General features: G+C 40.6%; 1 long non-coding RNA gene across 1 annotated transcript; it reads right to left on the reverse strand.

Annotated features, from left to right (window-relative positions):
• Positions 1 to 6,119: 6,119 nt before the first annotated feature.
• LOC309870969 lies at positions 6,120 to 19,154 on the reverse strand. Its single transcript, XR_014314904.1, has 3 exons — positions 18,878 to 19,154; positions 17,452 to 17,588; positions 6,120 to 6,334 (listed from the first exon to the last, which is right to left on the reverse strand). It is a non-coding gene; the product is annotated as an uncharacterized lncRNA (long non-coding RNA).
• Between the last annotated feature and the right edge of the window lie 1,089 nt (positions 19,155 to 20,243).

The following is a 20,243-nucleotide window of genomic DNA, read 5'->3' on the forward strand; positions in this document are numbered from 1 at the left end:
GGAAGAGAGTCCTCATCAGAAATAAATCCCACTCGCACCGTGATCTTGAACTTCCAGACTCCAGAACTGTGGGAAAATAAATATCTGCTGTTTAAGCCATCTCATCTGTGGTGTCTGGTTATGGCAGGCCAAGCTAATGGAGTGAGGAATCTCGCTGCAGTTTTCATTTGTGTGTTATTTCTTTAAGTGTTTTAAATAACAGAGGAAAGTTACTGGTTTTGTGCTGTAGCTGCAGGACTAGAAATAAGGAGACTAATCAGGAAGCTAAAGGGTTAATCTAGGCAAGAAAAAATTGGAAGGGGAGGTAAACCATGAGAGACAATGGACTCTGAAAAACAATCTGAGGATTTTGAAGGGGGGGGGCGTGGGAGATTGGGGGAACCAGGTCGTGGGTATTGGAGAGGGCACGTATTGCATAGAGCACTGGGTGTGGTGCAAAAACAATGAATACTGTTACACTGAAAATAAATTTAAGAATAAATAAATAAATAAATAAGACCTTAAACAGAAAGGTTTAATTTAAAAATTAAAAATTTCCATTAAAAAAAAAAAAGAATTTATGATCTCGTGAGCAAAGTCAGGGCCAGTGGCGTTGGATAGAAGGAGTTAGGTCAGTAAATGGAAAACAAGTAGAATTGGTGAATCTTTTAGATGTGGAAAATAAAGGAGAGAGCAGTACCAATTTAGCATTTTGTCCAAGAATGACCTTGGAGTCAAGCTATATATATTTAAGACCTGGCCCTATCATTTAGTAGCTGTGTGGCATCGAGCTGTATATTTTACCATACCAAACTTCCATGACCTCAACTGTAAACTAAGCAATTAATTAAAATAACAACTTCTTTCTAGAGTTACTATGAAAACTAAATGAAATAACGTAAAGTACCTATTGGGAAGAAAGCTAATATATAATATAATTGTATTAATAGAATATAATTAGCATGTATTTATATACATTTAATATAAAATTAATATAATATAATCAATATACTATTAATACATTAATAGATGAATATAATCAATATAATTCACTGTAAATTTATTATTAATGTCACCATATTAATTATATATACTAAAATTAATATATAAATTAAATGTTTTAATATTAATTATAAAATTAATAATTTTATAAAGTTGACACCAGAGGCTACAGTTTACTTATTAAAATTATTTATTTATTATTGTTAAACTTGGAAGAATGAGAAAATGCTTTTAAAGTCTGATGAGCACTAGTTTTCTATTTTCTTTGTGAATACTTGTAATTGTGGGATACATATAAATTTTGTATATTTTGTATCCTTTTCTAGTCTGGGTTTTCTTTGCCCATATTTAGCTGATGAAAGTAGGGGAGAAAATATCCAGAAAGTCCTGAAAGCCATAATTAGTCCAGTCTAAGGCAGGGGATTAATAAATTGAAGGTTCCATTAAGTGAAAAATATTTTGTTTTGATTTAATCCTTGTGGAATAAGTTGTTTAAACAATGCAACTGTGTTTTCAAATCATTCTTGCTCAAAGTGGTTTGCTTATTATTAGGACAAGAATATAATAATGAATGAGGAATTTTGATACAATTCAGTTGTTTTATGAATGAGAAGTTATTGACCCAAGTGCTTTTGAGAATGCAAAGCATTAGATAAGTAACCATGTTTGTTTTAGTATTAAACAAACAAACAAAAAATTGGGATTACTGTATTTCCATACCATAAAATGTAGGTTAAAATTTATACATATTCTGTATCATCTCATAATGAAGTTGCAATTCCCCTGTAAATAAAATAAAAGGTGATTTTAATGAATAACCTTAAACACATTGCAAGATTTGTCTTTTCCTTGAGATAGCTCTCAGAGCAAGGTATGTGTTAGGCACTCAGTGAATGTTAGCTAGCGCCCTTCATGACCACCCACTACCACATTATGGGGGTGTCCAGGATTACTCCCGTGTATCACTCCTCCACCACTCTGGGTATCCATACCACTTGCAGTTTGACTTTGCAGCTTTTTCCACTGGAAGGCATTGTGCATTTCTCCATTCTCTGACCCTGGGCTGGCTTTGTGACTTCTTGCCAATAGAATGCAGTGGGAGTGACTTGAACAGATATTTTGTATGGTTGGGGTTTTGTTTTGTTTTGTTTTTTGTTTTGGAACATCACTCTGCAAAAACATGGTGAGCGGATGGATGGAAGCGAGCAAGAAAGACGTTAGAGAGGCAAGTTGGAGCGGCTGTCAGAGAAGCCCACGTGAGAAAGGAGGAGGGCCTGGGCTTGAAGGAATGACTGCAAGCATGGAGAGCAAAGATGGATTCAAGTCAATGTGGGGCGACAGAAATGATCCAACTTGGTGACTGAATATGTGTGGGGTAGGTCAAGAATAATACCAAAGGACTCCTCATTTTCCGGCTTAGGCATTGAAGTAACTGGTCTAATTCAATGGGAATAAATGTCATCCGGGGGAATACCCTGGCCCAATTAGCCTGTGATAATTACATAAACTTATTCTTCCTTCATATGCCTAAATTCTTGCAGCCTAGAGCCTGGCCCAGAGCTGCTTGCTGGAAACCAGCTCCCGTCACAGTGTCCTATCTGTTATTTCTCAGCGTCGCAGAGCGCCTCGCAGTTGAGCTACAGAACAAGTCCCTGGGGTCCTTCCCCTCTAACCTTCTAATCTTGCTGCTTTGCCACTGCTGCTACTGTTCAAGCCCTTCTGAGATCCCTGCTCTGCGGGACCAGCTGACGCCCATGTGACTGCTCCCTGCGGGCCCCATTCCAGCCTTGAAAACGGGATGTGCCCTCTCCAGACTAACCACGTCCAGAATGGCTGCCTCAGTCTGGCATCTTCAGAAATTGGGTCCCTTTGGGCCTCTCCTCGTCAGCCTTCACGCTGTGGCTAGATCAGAAAGGCGGTGTCATCATTCACCGCCTGCATGTGACAACAGCAATTCCTCTTCTCATAGAACAACTCGAGGCTTCGCTGTATCTCAGATCCAGACTCAGCGGGTCTTAGGCACGAGATCTTTCTCTACTCTGGTTCAAAGCATTCCCTGCCTTTTATTTCTTGTGCCCAGAGAAACTACTTCACAGGATGGTTGAGCTAGAACATCCATTCTCTGCTGGGAAAACCTCTCTCCCCATGTACCTGCGTGTGGTTTTATTGCATTGTTCTAAAGCTGCAAGGTTAGCACATTTTCCCTAGCCTGCGTCATTCACTCCTATCCAGGGTTCTTTTGATAAACTGGGAATCGAGGAAAAGGTTTATAGGAAGATTGCCTGTCCCTTCTGCTCCTGATGTTGAGAAGATGTGACATTCAAGGAGATTTGAAATGTGAAACAAACTCAGAAGTGGGAGAGACACACACACAGAGAGAGGGAGATTTCAGATGTGGGCGGTAGTGGAAGTGATGGGGGTGGTAGGCGCTGGAGGCTGGCTCTCACAGCTGGAAGGGCCAATTTTGTGCATCAGTTTCCAACTCCACGACTGGTAGCCTGAAATCAGCAGTGATGAGAGTATTTACACCGCAGAAATCAGCAAACAGCACAAACCTGAACGTTTATTGCACACTGTCCTGGGTGGAGGGTGAGATCATCCAAAGAGCGAATAAAATGAGAGAGGAAAAGTCCTGAGAAGGAGTGTTAAGGAAGTAACATTTAGGGAATGGACAGAGAAAGGAGAGTTGTAAAATACAGCGAGAAGCATCCAGGATGCAGCAAAAGGTTGAGCTATTGACATGAGTGGAGGAGAGAAAACAACCCTGTGAGCTGTGTGTCTCATGTCCATACCCAAGGTCAGATGATGTGGTGGAGACCAACTGATCAAACATGGTTATTCTTATTTTCTAAAAAGTTATTGTAACTCTTTCAAAAGCACAGTCATAAGTTTTACGCAAAACATGATCAAGCCAGTAAGTGGTTATAGTTGCTGAAATTTTTAAAATCCAGTTAGTTATCTTGGTCATTGCAACAATGCAATGAGGTTACCAGTTTATTCTTGGGCAAACTTCTTCAAAACTTCTGTTCAATTGCACAGAGTTATAAACACCAAACGATATTATTCTGGAACTCAAAAAGACCTTAAAAATCATCAATACTCTCTGATCATCTGGCTAAGAAAAAGACAGGTCAGAGAAGGGTGATGCAGCACGTCGGAAAGACACACGGCTGGCTGCTGGAACAGACAGCCTAGATCCCATCGGCCAACTCCTCTCACCTGCTGGACCCACCTGTTCACAAAGACTTTCCCCAGGAGGGAAAGATTAAACTAAATTCAGTTGAGACGAATGTTGAAGCAAAAATGTCAGCACTCTTTGCAAACTTTCAACTAAAATTCAAGTAAACCAGGGTCACTGGACCTACTTTCCTCTGCTTGTGTATGCATTTCCAGGAGTATGCAGGAGTGAAGCCCACAGTGGGCTCTGACTGCCAGAGCCCAGCGGGGGAGGGATTGGACAGTGTCTGGGAGCCACTTTGTTTTCAAGATGTTTCCAGGAGGACTGTGCTGGGAAGCTGTTCTCAGGTCAGGAAAGTTGGTACCCACTACCTTTGCTTGCCCTGAGTACCAGGAAAAGGCCTGCTGACTGCTTGCTGAATCGAAAGGTAAGATTTTGAATCTGATTTGAAATCACACATAGTGTTTCTTTAAAATATGACAATTTCTACTAGAAAGTAATAGGGAGCGTAGCTTTGGTTTTGCTGGGAATTCAGATCTATCCACTCGTATCATTTTCCACCAAAGCTCTTCAGGGGAACTGTGGTTCGCAGGGCCAGTCTACTGAACAGCCTCGTATCCTGACTGCTGTTCAGAAGCTCAAAAAAACGCGCTCCCCCCGCCCCCAGCTTAGGGAGCCTGTGGGAGAACACTCTACTCCTTCCCCTCATCAGAGGGGGCGGGGCTGGAGGGCGGAGAGCTGCTAATTGAGTTTTCTTACTTTTTGACTTGAGTGGATCATGCAGCTGCCACCTGCAGAGGGAGGGTTCCAAATTGGAACTATTATGATTCTCTTATTATTGTTTATCTAGTGAGCCAGAGAGTGTCCCTGTTCATTACCTTCCAGAAGCCTGTGGGTCAGTGAAATGCTTAGAACACTTAGTCCTTATTGTTATTTGCTTCTTATGTAGGACTACAGTCACCCGATGCTCCTCCTGAATCCCGAATTAATTTCTTAAAATGGCATCTAATGGACAGTGACACATGTCCCAGCTGCCCCCACTTCTTTCGGATTCCAGCTGGCTAATGCCCCTCAGCCCACAATCTTTCTTCTTCTCCTGTTACGACATTTCCACTCACTGTCCTTTGTATTCTGCATGTTTTCTGCAAGCAGAGTTTCCTCTTTTCATAATGAAGTAGGTCATCTAAGGTAATTATTCACATTTCCATTTGCAAAATATATTCTCCTTCTCACGTAGGCGTTACTCCTAAATAGTTTGGTTCAGCAGCAAATGTAAATAATGCTTGATATCATCTGCCTCACTTGGTTTTGTTTCTTAGTTTCCTCAGTAGACTAAACACTTTTTTTCCCAGTTGTCTCTATTATGGGTGCCTTTTCATCTTATTCTTTAAAAAGACATTCGTCTTTAAAAGCATTTACAGTAAAGTGAAAGGGAATTCTCCTTTGTGCTCTGTGTAACATGACTGTGATCATGAATGTTGTGGTTATTAGTTTCAGAAGCTCCTACTAACTTTCCTTACAGAGGGAAGCTGTGTCAATCCAGCATTATCTTCTTAATGCATTACACGCACACATGCACACTCATACATGTACCCATGTGTACACACGCATACAGGTTCGTTTCTTTACTTCAGATATCTTATGTGGGTTTTTGTTTTTTCGTTTTGGTATGTCTGGCCTCATTATTGGTTAATGTATGGGGAAACTTCTAATTAACATTTCAGTGTTAGGTTTCTTAGGTTGCACACACACTATAATACCCTAGTAGAGAACATTTATTAGAGAGTTTCAACCAGCCAATGACATGGGAGGAAGTAGATTTAGGAGACTTACCGATGATTGCTTGTTGATCTTGGACTACGATCCCGCATGTGTCAGGGATGACATTTCTGAAAGATGACGGCGCAGTGAGAGACATGAAGTCCATAAACGGGGCAAAGGAGGAAATGAAGCCGATATGTAGTTTTCATAAAAATAAGTTTATTCAATTTAAAAAGCAGTGAAGGTTGGGGCGCCTGGGTGCCTCAGTAAGTAAAACGTCTGCCTCCAGCTTGGGTCCTGATCACAAAGTCCTAGGATGGAGTCTTGAGTCTTTGTCTAGCTCCCTTCTCAGCAGGGAGTTTGCTTCTTCCTCTCCCTCTGGCCCCCATGCTCTCTTTCTCAAATAAATAAAATCTTAAAAAAAAAATAGTGAAGGTTATTTATGTCTTTTCTCCTTTTTGGAAGTTAAATGGACTTTATTTTATGGCATGATGGCGATAATACGATAGATGATAATTTTCTCCCTAATATCTTTACTCAGGAAAACAAAAATAAAATGATTATGTTTGTCTCTCAAAGGTTTTCTGAACATTTAAGGAAAATTTAATTCCTTATGTTTTCCTATTTGCTTACTATACCCCCAACATCTTCTGCCTGCCTTACTGTCCCTACGGCATTTACTATCCTCGAATCAATTTAGAAATTCAAGGTCATGCCTGAACTGGTATCTTCCTCCTTCCCAGTTATTATGCAGGCTTTCTGTGATACTTACCCTCTGGTTTTATGGGAAAACAGATCCCCAGAGAGGCACTTGTTCCTGCATATATGCATTCAGTAACAATTTGTTAAGGGCCTAGATGTTAGTGGAACAGCAGTGACTAAGACAGATGAGTCCCAGCTCTCCCCAGGCTCATTTCCTGTCAGGGTGGGGCAGGGGCAGAGCTGTTGGGTTGGGAGGGGGGTGGGAGTAAGAAGAAACAAACAAACCCTTAGGTAACAGAATTCCATGTAGTAAGAAATGTGAGGCTATGGGGCCATTGCTGGTTATCTTCATGACCACCAGAAAGACTGTTGGTGGTGCTGGCAAAAGGGGGGCTACTTTCAAGGGGCAGAGGTGGGGACAGCTCCACAAAAGAAGTGATGTTTGAGTTGAGATCTGAGTGACAACAAAAAGCTCTCCAGCAAATGACTAGCAGAAGAGGGTTCTAGACCCAGGGAACGGCATGTACAAAGGCCCTCACCCAGAATTTGTTCTTTGGGTGTAAAACATGTAGAGTATAAGGAATAGAATAAAAAACTCTGTTCTAAACATATTAAGTTTAAGTCGATCATTGGCATCATTGGCATCCAAGTGAAGATTTTACATATGCAGCTGGATATATTCGTTCCAAGTTCAGACAAGAGGTTGAGGCTCTAGATAAAATTTAGGAAACATCAGCATATGACTGACATTTAGCCAGGTAATGGGGAGAAAGATAGGGCCAAGGAATGAATGGAATGACTCTTGTGTGAAATGACATTGAGGAATCAAGGATGAGCAGTCAGGAAAGGAAAGTGAGAAGGAGCAGCTAGCGAGGTCGGAGGAAATCTAGGGAAATGTAGAGATGAAAGTATTGCACAAATGAGAGCCAACTGTGCCAAACTACAAAGTCAGTGGAATTTTTTAAAAATACAAAACGCAATTTTCATTTCTACTGTTTTAAAATATCTGCAGTTCTAATACATGTAAAAGCGGCTCCTTGCCCTTAATTCAGGCACTACTTGTCTTAAATTAACCCTGGTTCCACTTTCACCTTCCCACTGCTCAGCTCTGCTCACTGCTTCTGCTTCCAGAACAGCTGGGGCCCCTGGATGCTGAGAACCACACGCTAGGCTGAGGTATGTTCTCTGTCTAGAGCCCAGAGAGAGAGTGCAGCCCCTTGACACAGGGTTCACTCTTAATTGCTCTTCTAAATTTGAAGGCTTGTGTTCCTCTCCTGCTGAGAAAAGAGAATATAAATTCTTCTGAGATGCCAAGTTGGCTCCAGTTCCAAGATAGATTCAACCCCCATCTCCCTGTACCTCATCAATATAGATTAAATTTATTTTGCATAGAATAGTTTCAGTTTCCCTTTAACTAGGTTAGTGAATGATCAGATTCCCCACCTCATTCCTTTTTTTAGGCCGTTGCTGTCTTTAAAGACTGTCCCTTTTTCCTCTTTGGGTTCGAAAAACAGGCAGAAAAGCAGAACATTTAGAAAGCAGCTTCACATGGGGCTTCTCACATCCCTCTTTGATGGAGAGATGTCTGTGAAGACAGCCCGGAAACTGCTGAAGCCTCAGATTCTTTTGTATTATATTCTTTATTGTTATTATTCTCTTTTTGTATATCATTTAGGCAAAAGCATATGATGGAGCCAAAAAGTACTGGGACTGGAATTTGAGAAAACCAAATTCTGTTCCTAACTCCAGGCAAGTAAAAGATCACTTTGATTTTCAGAGGCTCCCAAGGAAAGGGGGACAGGCTTCCCTGTAGGAGCTGTCTCATAGGGTAAAGCATAATTTTCAGAAGGATAAAATCCTATCTCTCAGGCAAATATAATAATACATGGCAAAGCTTTTATTTATTGAGGGGGACATTAAGATGTTAAAACTGGTCAATGCTCAAAAGAGCATTGAAGATGTGCGTGTATGTGTGTGTATACACTATTTAATACAAAAAGTAAAAGATGGTCAGTTTAGATACAAAACTAATAAATGTCCAATAGGACAATAAACTGTGATCTTTATGATTATCTACTCTATTGGACAAAAATTATTTGCATTTTCATGAGAAAAAATTTTTCATTAGCCCCTATACCTTCAGAGTTATAAAGTCAATAGAAAATTAATCTCAAGACTACACTGACAGAAGGCCAGTAATCTTTTCTGCTTATTTTCAAATGTCATATAATTTTGGAGACAAATATATATGATGCTAATTAGCATTTCTTTAGCGCTTAGTACATGTTGGACAACACTGACGTACATTACCAATTTGAATCCTCACCACAACCCTATGAGGTAGGCACTTTTATTATCCCCATCTTATGAGATAGAGACAGTTGAGGCTCAGAGTGGTTAATTAATCATGCCAAGGTCATACAGCTCATAAGGCCGGGGTGGCAATCAAGCTGAAGTCTTATTCCAAAATCTTTATTTGAGCTCTTGTTATTATTATGTGAAAGGTCAAAAGGAATAAAGAATGTGAAGGTGCTTTAAAGATTGTGAATATGCTAGAGAATAAAAACTGTTACTGTTAAATCTAGCAATTCTTACTGCTGCCAGTCCAGAGGGAGGTGGGTTAATTATGGAAAAGGTCTATTGCCCTGGGAACGCCTCTGAGACTTTATCTTAAATCTATTCCCTTGAATTGAATAGGTTTACTTAACACAGCCTACGTTTTCCTTCTGCCTTTTTTTTTTTTTTTTTTTTGGAATGGATTTCACTGAGACCATTTCTTAGCCCATTTTTTATTACATGCATGGAAAGGTGTTCCACTCTGAAACCTTTCCTCACGTCTCTTTGCATTTCTTTTCTCAGCCTACGAAACTGGAAAGAACACAGGTCTCAGAACTGGATAGGCCCGAGTCTGAACTTCAGCACCAAGACTGATTCAGTGAAGATTTGGGGCACAGTACTTAATCCAGCTTGTTGTGAAGTCTCACGGCACCAGAATCCCTTGGGGCAAAGGGGTATCACTCACTCAGCATGCAGGAGAGAGGCCTGAAGAATCTGAAATTTCAGGTCCTCACTGGTGAGAGAGCAGTATTGGTACTGACCATGAAGGTGGAGAACTGATATTTAGTAGGACATGGGGAAATGTTAGCTCCCTTCTTCCTGTCTTCTTTCCAGTGAAGTCTGTTAGTTTGCCATTCCTCCCCCCGGTCCACCACGCCTTCCTGCTCTTTCACTCCTGTCCTCTCTCCTCTGGTCCATCCACTGCCTCATCTCCTGTCGCCTCCCTCCTTCGCTTTCTCCTCTCATCCCCTCTGCTCCCTTCCTTCCCTCCTTTTGTTCCCACCTCTCCCCTCCCCTTCTTTCCCTCGGTCTCTCCCATCTCCTTTGGTCCTCTTCCTTCCCATTATCTCCTGAACCTCCCCTTCCTTTCCCCTAAATTCCTTCCTTTCTGGGTTTCCCCTCCTCTTTCCTCTTCTCTTCTCTCTTACAAGGTCCCTGAGACCAGGTGGGTCCCTAAATTAGTCACCTTACTAATTCACAGAAACTCAGGAATTTTAATCTAGCAGAACTGCTGGAGCCTCATTCTATTCCCCCTCTCACCTTATTGATGAAGGAACTGAGAACAGAGAGAATAAACCCAAACCCTCGTATCCTGACTCCTGTCTGAGCTCCCTCTAACACACTGCTGAGCTACCTCTGCGTCTGTGCTTTTAACAGTGTCGTGGTTCATCCCCATCTTTGCCTCATGCTGTACTGGGGGGTTGGGGGAGAGATGGGATGATGAATTATTGCTGTAGTTTGCTTGTCAGGAGTGTGATAAGGTCTTCTAACCCCTGAGACCACCAAAGAGAGTATGTCATAGTGCATAAAACAGGGAAGGTCAGGCTTCACCATCATGTGTGCAGTGTCCTCCTTAACCAGTCAGGAAAGCAGCAAGCCCAAATTGCAAGCTAACACATCTGTGATCATTTCCACAGAGAGCCACAGTTTTTGCACTCAGTGTCCCTGGGAAGGGAACAAAATGGCGTCTGGCAGAAGAGAAGGCTGGCGAGGAAGAGAGGTAATGAATTCGGGGACGGCAGCCAGAGACCAAGCCACCACACTCTCCATGTCTCCTACAAATGTCTTAGTGGAAAATGAAAATGCTCCACCAGAAGGTATACTTCCTCCCCAGACACACTGAGGGAGGGAGCTGAGGGGGTGCTCACCTCAGGGAAGGCCTAGCTATGGAGTCTCTAGACTTCCCTTGTGCTATGTCTGAACCTTTAATTGGTGGTGGTTACTGGCTTTGAGGCAGCTGTACTTGGGGGAGGGCCCAGTATCCACACTGGGGTCGGAACATTGACCAGCTGTTGCCCCTCTTTACCCCAACTTGGGGAGGGCAGCAATAATTTGGGCGGCTTCTCTCAGGGCAAGGTGGAGAAGAGGCAAGTCTACAGACACAGAAGGTAGATTTTTGGTTGCTCAAGACCAGGAAGAATACAGTTTCTTTTTCAAGTGATGAAAGTGTCCTGGAACTAAATAGTGGTGATTGTTGCACAACTTTGTGAATATGTTAAAGCATTGAATCGTATATTCAAATGGGTGAATTTCACAGCATGTGAATTACATTTTGATTTTTTAAATTTGAGGGGGATAAAAAGGGCCAAGGTGGGTTTTGGCCCAATGCTCAGCGTTGTCAAGGCCAGCAGCTGCTCTCTCCGCAGGTATCCTGCCTGCATATTGTAAGTGTTTTTAAGTGTCTTATATACTTACTCATAATTTTCATTCTTATGGTGGGATGATGGTCTGCTTTGTGTCATAATTCATGAAGAGATCTTTCCAATGCTGACGATTTAAGAATGTTCCACATTTTACTATTACAGATGTCAAACAAGGTCAAACAAGGTCTGCACTCTGCCACAAATCTTGGTTTTTCCACAAACTTTCTCTTGGAATCTCTATTCTGATAGTGCTGGATGACTCATTGTCCCTATTTTAACTCTCTGTCCCTTTTTGCCTACAGTTTCACCTTGTCCCCCTTAGGTAAGCCTGTCATAAAAATCTAGCTCCTCTGACTTCATCTGTGTTGCTTTTTTTTTTTTTTTTGGCTGGACTCCTTGCACAATTTTGTCGTGTTACTTGTTTACCTCCCTGACTGCTCTGCCAGACTGTGAGCCGCCTGAGGTCAGACACAGTGTCTTATTAATTTCCAATTCCCTATTGCCTCTGCTTGGCAGGTGGAATTTATAAAATAGATGTGAATTGAATTGAATTGAATTGATTCTGAAGAACAGTGCTGAGGGTGTCTCTCCGCTTCTGTTGAGTAAGTCTCCTTAGGTCTAACTGCAAACACTGGAATCACCTGGTTAAAAGGCACGAGTGTCTCTCCTTACTTGCCATGATGCTTTCTCAAAGCTGATACCAATTTGTAGCACCATCTGAAAGGAACACCCATATCACCAGCAACTTGCCAGCCCAACCATTTTTTAAAAATGCTAATTTAGTAGGTGTCAAGTAACATTTCAAGGTTGCTTTAATTTGCATTTCTTTGATGACTACCAAGGGTGAACATTTTCTCAGGCCTTTCTTTACTAGTTCTATTTCTCCTTGAGGGAATTGCTTGTTCATATGCTTCATCCATTTCTGTATCAGAGTAAAGAAATATCATGAATTTGAATAGGATCCTTTTATATTTTATATGATCTTATATGCTATCACGAATGATATATATTTTTCATATTCTATATCTTTTCTTACATTTTTCCTGTTTTTCCTTGTACAGAAGTTTAAAATTTATATATGTCACTTTCTTTTTTAAGATTTGAGCTTCTTTATTTATTTGTTATTTCTCTATCAGAGTAAGAGCATGAATAGGGAGAGCTGCAGACAGAGCAGGCAGAGGAAGAAGCAGTCTCCCAGCTGTGCAAGAAGCCCCATGTGAGCTCGATCCCAGGACCCTGGGATCACAACCTGAGCTGAAGGCAGACGCTCAACCGACTGAGCCAGCCAAGCCTCCCCATGCATCACTTACTTTCCTTATAACTCTTTACGAAGTTTCAGGCGGAAAAATGTTCTTTTCCACAGATCCGCTAAGTCTTTTAGTCAATGTTCTGTTCTTTTCTCATAATAAAAAAATTAATTCATTTATCTAGCTAATTATGTCAAGTCTTAGCTATTTTTAAAACTGTTATCACTAATTTCTATACCTCTTATCAAATATTTCTTGGGCCAGTTATGATTATGTGACTGCAAGTAACATAAATCCAAATAACAGTGGTTTAAACAAATAGGGGTCTAGTTTTCTCACTCTATAGGAAGTCCAGAGGTTGGTAGCTTTCCTGAAATGTGCCTGTGGGAATTTAGTTCACAGCAGTGACTGAGTAATGGCACAGAGAGATCTGTGCCATTGGAAAAAAGAATTTACTACTAATATTTCCTGCTTGAAGAGGGCATGCCATACCACACAGGACCGCAGGAGAAGCTTGAGATTTTGGTCAGAAGCAGTCACTAGAGAAGGCCTAGGCTGGAGCCTTTACTGAGGTTTCTGTAGGCAAGACAAGGCAGGTCAGAGTAAACAGGTTACGAATGACTAGTTTGAATAATTCTGGTGGGTTTTGGGCTATTAGGGTGGTCTCTCTAGTTGCCTGGTACCTGGCCCTGAGGTGCTTTTGGACTGGAGAAATATTAGGTTGGTGTGTAAGAGTTAAATAAAAGGGGTGGTAGGTGTGTACAGGAGAAGTATAAGTAAGCTTTTTACTGTCTTGAGATATTAGCTAGCCCTGGAAGGGCCATTCTCCCCGGCCAGTAAGATTTTCAAGCTGTCAAGACATCGTCAGATACAAAAAAAGTTCAAAAACAAAATGAAACAAACCATGAATGATATAGTAGCTTTTGGCATCATTTCAGTGTCTCAGTGATTTGGGGCTGGCGACTCTAAAATTCTCCTTGCCTTTCCCTATGCTTACCACCTCAGGGTTCCAAGATGGCTGCTGCAACTCAAGCTATCTTATCTATATTTAAAGCAGGAAGAATGTTGCATTCAAAGCAGCAGGAAGGAAGGGCAATGGGAACCACATCAGTTTCTTTTATCAGGAAAACAAAAATTTTCTCAGAAACCAACCAGCAAACTTTCACATATGTCCCATTAGTCAGAACTATATCATATGGTCACATCTAGCTAAATTTAATTCTTCCTGCTTTAATAGTAGAAGACAACAAAAAGAGAAGAAGGTTGAGAAAGACCATTGAAATAGCCAACTAAGAGTGTCTGCCACACACCTTCCTTCTCTCCTTATATTATAAAAATACTATTTTGTGACACATTAAAATACTTTAAAAGTATATGCGTGTGTATGTATATATATTCATGTATATAGTTTTATTTCCATTTATTCTATACCAATGCTTCTATAAATTATTGGGCCATTTAAGTCTCTTTATTTGGCTCAATTAATCTGTGATCTATCTAACACATTTCTTTAATCCTTATTCTATTATATAGAAGTTTTTAATGGCTGATATTGGCAGGAGCCTCACTGCCTTTCTTTTCTATATTCCCTGTTGATGGAATTATTATTTTTATGCATATATTCTCAAGTGATTTTGTGGATTGAACATAATTATTGGGCTTTCTATCAGAATAGTGTTAAATTTATAAATTTAATTAAACTCGAATACAGTTCTATTGGTTGGTTCAGATATTTTAATATTATTGTCGTTTTATCTTGGAATTGTCTCTATTTCTTATTTGAACTGTCATCTTTTAAATGTTCTAACAAAGTTTTGAAGTTTTCTTTTTAAATGTCACATGAAGTAGTTCCTAATCATTTTAAGTTCAGAAAGTTGTATGTGTGATATGTGTGTGTGTGTTTTAATGTGATCTTTTTTTTTTTAAATTTCTTTATCAGGCTAATTAAGTGTATGTAGGAGTTTTCTTGTATTTTGTGTTTTCCCTGAAAATCAAACTGCGTTTAAATGAACTTGTAAGTTATAGATAAGGGACTTGCCTACTTGTTGGTCAACTCTCACCTCTGTATCAGTTAGTTTGGGACTGATTGTAAGGAACAGAAAACTTAAGCCAAACTTTCCTAAACATGGGAGGCTCACATCACTGAGGTCAGTTCAGCAGCTCTACCAGGTAATGAAAGGTTGAATTTCTGCTTAGCTCTTCACTCTGCTGGGCAACATAACCTTCCTGCTGAGGCTGCTGGTCCTCATGGTGATCAGATAGCCAACACTAATGACTAAGTGTGTGTACTTCCTAGGGTGCCTGGCTGGCTCAGTCGGCAGAGCATGTGACTCTTGAACTTGGGTCCAAAGTTCAGAAATTACTTAAAAATAAAGTCTTTAAAAATTTTTTGTGCACTTCCTTATTCATGTCCGTTAAAGAAAAGATAGTATTTCTTTTCCAGACCTTCTCCTCAACCAAACTCCCCTCTTTCCCACATCTTTTTCAGTCATACTATAGCTTATGCCTTGCTTACACCGGGGCCAATAACTGGCTAAAGGGATGGATGAATTTAGGCTTTTAGACTTGAGTTGAGAGTGGTGAAACTGTTCCCCCAAAGCGTGTGGGGTTCATAGAGAAGCTCTGACTATCACCCCCCCTCAACCAACTCTAATCGCTACCACACATTAGGGTGGTTACCAAGAGTTGAACAATGGATATCTAGGGCAACCATAATATCCATCACACTTCAGATGCCACTTTTTCCAGGACACCTCCTTTGCTGCCCTAAGTCCAAGTTCCAGGTCTCTCTTATGTGCTCTTTTAACACAGGGGATCATATCTTAATAGACCTCCCAGCTGACTTATGGGACCAGAAAAATAATAATGTACTTATAATCCTCTGGCCATCTTATAAGGAAGATCTATCCTCCTCATGGGAGAACTTCACTGGACACTTAAGATGTAAGACTTAAGTAGCCTTCATAAGAAAAAGAGATCCATAAGTGCAGCTTTCAGGGCAGACCCAGGGCCAGGGTCCTGTCCCTAGACTGGGAGACTGGGGGTGGAATAGGGTGGTTAGATGAGGAGGTTAAAGATTAATGTAGAATGAAGACAAAGATGTTTATGGGGACTTTCAGAGAGAAACTCTGAGCCTTGTGAAGTGTACACTACTTCTATGCATTCCTCAGTGAAATATCCTTCATCTGTGCATAATAGTGAATTTATTTTAGGAGCATGAAGAGAAGTGCAGGAGTTTGCATTCAAAATGGTAGGGCAAGAATGGGAAGGAGCCTTGCAACATCAGGACATTGGGTTTCACTTGTCTGTACTCCTCCCTAGACTCCAAATTCTGTGAGGGCAGAGTCCAGGTCTGTCTTGCTAACCTCTTTGCCTAGCTCAGTACCTAGTACATAGGAGCTTAGTAAGTATTTGTGAATGAATGAATGAACAAATGAACAAACAAACAAGCTTGGTAAAATCAGAGAAACATTGGTCAAATCCCAAGTCTGCCACTTTTTTAGCTGTGGAATGGGGAATACGATAATCTCCTATGTAATCTTATCATGAAATTTGTATCTAATTTAATAAATGGTAACCAGAACTAATTATTAGCTCTTCCCAATTTCTACAAGCTAAGCTGCAAATACTAATAGTAACAAACACTAACATTTATTAAACATATTCTTTGAGCAAAAAAGCACCTCATGTGTATTACTTTAATTTTAATCCTCTGAACCACCCTATTCTTCCAGGACATTCCACATGCCCAGCATCCAACAATACCTCTAGTCACTCACAGGCACTAAAATCTAGGTAGGGAAAGAAGGAATAATGCTTTGCTGATTTGTTATTTGCTACTTCACTTTCTAGAGATGCACAGCTTAGTTACTATAACAAGATTGGATAGAATGTAAGTGACTGACAATTTACTTTTAATAGTGAAATGCAATAGATTCATGGTGGTTGTAGTAACAAAGACCACATGACCTTAGAGGCAGGTAGAGGCTGAGCTTGTGGTCACTAGTAATAGGAAATGTCTGAGAATGGATTTCTGAGTATCAGGAATCAGTGAGCTTTATTTTCTCACAAGGTCCATTCCTGGAACGTTGAAAATGCTGAGGGCTAAATTCAGATTTCTAGATGATATTCAAAGATTGGCTGGCAAGGAGAAAGAAAGGAACTTTTTTTTACTGTTCATATTAGTCCTCTGGACATATTAGCATTTTGGGATGTGAGTTTTCTCATTTCTAGAATAAGAATAGTAAGATCTGATTCTTATCTCTCATGGGAGTGTTTAGGTGTTTAATAAAATGATGTTTGGGGTTTCTCTATGGAAAAATGCTACAGAGATACAAATCATTTCAATCACTAAATATATATGAACTCCATATAAACTCTGAAGTGTTGAAGGAGAGATAGTACAGACTCACTTAAGATTAATTTCTCTGTGAGTTTCAGATCGGTATTGTGTACTTAAATCTCCTGAATAATATCTTCAATTCTGCATGTATATAAAATATAAATAAATGTATTCTTATAGTTATGGATGCTCTTAGATACAGAATTATGTGCCTGTTGCTGTTCTTAACTCCTTAGATTTCTGTCTTTCCAGAAGGTATCAAGTGATCACTTTGACAATATTGTATAAACACTATCATATGAAGTTATCACTTGCTTTACAAGTCAAAGGGACTTCTCAAAGCCTAAAGCAGCCGGCAAAGAAAAAATATAACAAGAAAAGCTGACTTCAAGAATTTCAAATTTTTTAGACTAAAACAACTCCATTGTTTAGGAAAAGTGTTTTCATCAAAGCAGTAGATAATTTCAATCGAGAGCGATAATGATGGTCATAATGATTGCTATTAAGTTTTGGTGGTTGAAAGGAACAAGCTTCAGTTACCTGAAATAGATCCCTTGACATGGAACGTTCCGTCTCTCCCTGTGAGCTTTTTTGTCACTAATCCATGTCACTCCTGATTTGGTGGGTGTGGGTGATCTGGAGAAAGTCACCTAATCTCACTGCATCTGTTTTTCTACCTGTCAAGAGAGGAGATTGGAGTAAATAATCTCTACAGCCCTTTCAGCTCTATGATGTTGTGATTACTTTTAATCATTTCCAGAAAACTTAGTGCTTGTCTTCGGAACAGTGTTAAGCAACAGCCTGAAATGAGAGCTTAAAATTAAATGGAAATCACCTGGGTCACTGTAATAGCTAATGCTGCCATTATCGAGTGATCCCATTAAACCAGATCCTGCCCCTCAGACTTCTAGTTTACCATCCATTTAATCCTCAGAACAACCTCCTCGGGATTTAACAACTTGCAGAACTTCCGTTACCAACCCACTGGTCTTTTCACCTATGTAAAGGCAGATCTAAAGCCTGTGGATGCCGCCTTAGAACAGTGCAGGGAGAGATGTTTGCTTTACATAGTTTTTACCCACTATTGGCATTTGCTTAGGTGTTCACCAAGCCCGGAGCAGATCAATTCTTTGTCTTCATCTTCCAAGACATTTTGGTAGCATTTGGCATAGTTGATTGAGTCAATTCTTAAGACAATTGCCTCATGAGCCTCCGATGACCTTGAACCTGCCTAGGTCTCTTGGCACCACTCCGGCCACTCTTTCTTGGTGACCTTTGCTGGCTCATCTCCCCAGCTTCCACTTGTTGAAGGGCCTTTTCTTTTCTCCACCCGCACTCACTCTCTGGTGATCTCATCTGGGCTTGTGGCTTTAAATAGGACCTATACGCTGATGATACTAAAATTAAACTTCCATCCGGAGCTCTGCTCTGAACTCCAAACAAATATATTCAACCGCCAGCTCAACAGTTTCACTTGGATACCTGATGTCAAACAGAAGAGACCAGAACTTTTGATTTTTCTCCTCCAAACCTGCCCCTCCCACCATGTTCCAAAATGCAGTCAAAGGCCTTAGGATGGCCCTAGCTGAGAAACTAGGAGTCATCCTGGATTCCTCCTTTTCTCTCATGTGGCACCTTTAACCCATTGGCAAATCCTGTCAGCTCAAGCCTGGAAAGTTTTCCAGACTCAGAAGGCTGTTCACAGGATCCTTCATCTCCCAATCAGTCCACATGTCTAACACCTTTGCCCAAGACTAGTGCAATAACCTCTGATGGGTCTCTTAGTTTTCACTCTGGCCTCCGATCCATTCTCCAAACAGCAACTTGTGATTCCTCTAAAATGCCTGTCATTGCAAACTCAGGGGCCTCCCTTATATTGGCAGCACAGTCCCAACTTCATAGCTTGGTCCGTGAGAGCCTGTGGGATCCCCCTTTCCAGGTCTCTCTGCATCCACATCTCACTTACCCACTCTGGCTACCCTGGGCTTGTTCTTTTCTGTCAACACATCCGGTAGTCTCAGGTCCTGGGACCTCTTTACTTTCTCTTCTCTCAGTCAGACAAAGCTCTCATCCAGATATTTGTTTGTTTCAGGTTCTAACTTCATCCAGGTCCCGGTCAATGGCACCTTATCAGAGAAGTCTCCTCTGACCTGCTCTTTGAGAAAGAGGTGTCCCCTTCTCCTAGATGTGTTCTATGCCCTTCCCCTCCTTTTCTTTCTTGTTAACTGTTCACATTCTTCTCTGGCTGGGGCTTTGTCTGTTGTGTTTAATGCTCCATCCCCGTGGTTACAACAGTGTTCAGTACATAGCAGGTGCTCAATAGGTGTTTGTGGAATGAATGAATACATAGACAGACATTATAATTACAAAATCAAGTTTTATGACATGAATAGATAATTCCATGAAGGAGAAACCGTAACAGTAAAAAACACCTTGGCAGCCATCAAGTCTGTTGATGTGACTTTTGAAAGGTCTAGACTTTCTCTTGCCCGGCTTCAGTTGCTCAGGAGAGGTCCCATAAGGAGAGGTCCTTGTTTTTAACTTCCTGTCTGCTGCCCTGGAATGCAGTGGGCTCCGCAGACCTTAGCCGTGTATTTATCTCTCCACCTCCGTCTCCCCGTTTTAGGTTTTCCATGTTCTGATCACCTGTGTGGACCCTTTTCTTGACTTTCACATTTATGCCAGCACTATCAAAGCCCAACTAATTAGTAAAATAATATATTGTCATTGTTTTATAGTCATTATCAAAGTAATACATATTCAATTTATAATTAGAAAAAAAACAAGGTAGAAAATAAATTAACCAGAACTCTTGCACTTACTCTTCAGAGATACCCTTCAAAAGACTACTAACATTTTGGTTTAACTTAACTCTGAGTAAGAAGCTACCTTGCCCCAACTGTGGTCATATATCTAGATCCTCCCTGGCTGGTTTAGTCCTCTGGTCTCCTTGACAGAAAAAAGGAAAAGAATAGAAATGAAATACAATGTAGCATTGTATTCATTGGGAATCAGCAAAAAACCCAACAAAACTAAAAACACATCTAAATAATGGTATTTATCACCATTCTGGTGATGTTGTCGTTAAATTTACAAATTTGTAATATTTATATGTAACATGTACATATACATATTGTACATAATTTCATATAAATAATTTCAAGAACTTTTAAAAAAAGATTTTATTTGTTTGACAGAGAGAGACAGCAAGAGAGGGAACACAAGAAGGGGGAGTGGGCAGGGAGCTGAGCAGAAAGCCTGATACGGGGCTTGATCCCAGGACTCCGGGATCATGACCTAGGCTGAAGGCAGACACTAATAACTGAGCCACC

The sequence above is a fragment of the Mustela nivalis genome (genome assembly GCF_964662115.1).
Source record: "Mustela nivalis genome assembly, chromosome: 8".
In the NCBI taxonomy this organism is placed as follows: domain Eukaryota; kingdom Metazoa; phylum Chordata; class Mammalia; order Carnivora; family Mustelidae; genus Mustela; species Mustela nivalis.